Raw genomic sequence first — 2,562 nt, forward strand, 5'->3', positions numbered from 1 at the left:
ACATTGAAAGCTAAATATGATCTCCATAAAAATTCCCAATGGCAATGCCACTAAACAGAAAAAGTCAGTTAATTATGCCACATGTCATTTAGGCAAGTTGTCTCTTAACATTAAAATATTAATCATATGAACTACCTCCACAAACTAAACACATCTTGGAGTCACAGTCAGACATGTGGAGTCACAGTCAGACTTAGGCTGAACTTATACCTCAGGGATGGTGTCTTTGAAAAATCAAAGTATAAGTCAATACAAGTTTAAACATGATAACTGACTCATAGAAAGCATGGTACAAAAGCTCATCCCTGGCCATATGTCAATGTCTTCCAGTCAGTTCTAGAATTCTCTTCTATGGAAATACATATCAGGTAAGAAACGAATCGCCAGTCTATGTTTGATGCAGGATACAGGATGCTTGGGGCTGGTACACAGGGATGATCCAGAGAGATGATATGGGGTGGGAGGTGGGAGGGGGGTTCATGTTTGGGAACTCATGTGCACCCATGGTGGATTCATGTCAATGTATGGCAAAACCAATACAGTATTGTAAAGTAAAATAAAGTAAAAATAAAAATTTTTTAAATAATAATAAAATAAAAAAATAAAAAATAAATAAATAAATAAAAGTCTTTGGAAATTCAAAAAATAAAAATAAAAGAAAAAAAGAAATACATATATCAGGCAATCACATAGGTCATATAATTCCAGAAATTCAGGAAAGTTTCATGGTCTCTTTTGGTCCTTCTTAAATAAACTCACTGATGTTACTTGCTGGTTGACCTACCCAGTTCCTGCTATTATCCTGACCAGATTTAAAATGAATTAACTTTTATTAAATGCTATTTTTAGTGCAAATACCAGCCTCCACTACCATAAATTATGCAGTTGGGCTTCCCGCATTTGGGGAAATTGCAGGGATCAGCATACTGGTGTGAAATGGATGAACCTAACTGGGAAAACCATCTTCATGGTCATGGTACCTCCTCTATCAGGTAAGTATAAATATCTACTATTTTTAATAACATGCATTAGATCAGGAGTTTTAGCAATATTGTTTCACAAGTAACCCCAGCTTTACAAAGGAGGAAGCTGAGACTCAGAGAAATCAAAGAATCTGGCTCTAGGATAACCAGGCAGCCAGTAAATGGCAGAACTAGTACACAAACTCACATCTTTATACTATAAAATAATTTATAATATAGAAGAATTTTAAAGAACCATCACATGAAATTAGCTGTTCTTTCAAAGGGTGGTCATACTCTGGCCACACGCTAATCCTAGCAAAGATGGCCTTATTTTTACAGTACAGCTTGACTCTGAGATTTTCTGCCGAGAACCCTTTGCCCTGAGCCACAGGCCACTTAGCTAGGCCTGTAAGCCCTGTTTAGCTTCAGCCAGTCTTCTTTTCAAGAGCACATATTTCTGTTGTCTCTTCCTAGACATGACTCAAGTCCTAGTAAGTTCCTCCTTAACTCAGCAACTGTCTGTCCCTTGGACTAATCCTCTCTTCCCCTATTCCCAGAAGAAAGGGCAATGGGAGCAGTGTCTTAGAGTGGAATGAGAAGGGAAGGACAAATTTTAACTGTTTCACAGTTGTGCATGTGCGTGCTAAGTTGCTTTAGCCGTGTCCAACTCTGTGCAACGCTATGGACTGTAGCCCACCAGGCTCCTCTGTCCATGGAATTCTCTAGGCAAGGATACTGGAGTGTGTTGCCATGCCCTCCTTCAGGGGACCTTCCCCATCCAGGGATCAAACCTTCGTCTCATGTGTCTTGCATTGGCTCGCGGGTTCTTTACCACTGGCATCACCTAGGCAGCTCGTTTCATTGTTAAATTAGACTAAAACTAGCTAAGGAAATAAACATGCTTATTATCTAGATAGATCTTGTGACAGTCTGTTACTCGTGTCTGACTCTGTGCAGTTCCATGTACTGTAGCCCACCAGGCTCTTCTATCCATGGAATTCTCCAGGCAAGAATACTTGAGTGGGTTGCTTTGCCCTCCTCCAGGGGATCTTCCTGACCGAGGAATCAAAACTGGGTCTCCTGAAAGCAGAATCCTTATGGTCTGAGCCACCAGGGACAAGTACCAACTACATTCTTTGTATGAATTTAGCTCTACAATGATCCCATTTGATCCAGAAGGTAACAGCCTCAAGGAGAATTAAATGGGTTAATATAAAATTGGCTGATAATGGCAGAAATTCTGGACCATTCTTAGTTGTTGCCATCCAATCTGAAATCTTAAGTCATAAATCTACTTTTTAAATATATTATTTTACCATTTTAGTTTATATGTAAGTATTCTTAGTGGTACTTTCAATCAGACTAAATGAATCACACTGCAATATTTAAGAATGATACTTTAAAAAGCAGTCAGGTTATGCTCTTAGTGTCTAGTACTTGCTGAAGAACACTTCAAATGAAAAAAATACATGCACTGGCTTTTTATTTTCGAAAATATGTGAATCTCAACTAGGCAGCAATTGCATTCTAGAGAAAATTTTTAGTCAGATTCTACCATGAACTGATCCTGTGCTCTCTGTGTCATCACTACAGAGGG

General features: G+C 38.7%; 1 non-coding gene across 1 annotated transcript; it reads right to left on the reverse strand.

Annotated features, from left to right (window-relative positions):
* Window positions 1-844: 844 nt before the first annotated feature.
* Window positions 845-1,000, reverse strand: LOC120855268. Its single transcript, XR_005719230.1, has one exon. It is a non-coding gene; the product is annotated as a U1 spliceosomal RNA (small nuclear RNA).
* Window positions 1,001-2,562: the final 1,562 nt, after the last annotated feature.

Source organism: Oryx dammah, unplaced genomic scaffold, assembly GCF_014754425.2.
Source record: "Oryx dammah isolate SB20612 unplaced genomic scaffold, SCBI_Odam_1.1 HiC_scaffold_27, whole genome shotgun sequence".
In the NCBI taxonomy this organism is placed as follows: Eukaryota; Metazoa; Chordata; class Mammalia; order Artiodactyla; family Bovidae; genus Oryx; species Oryx dammah.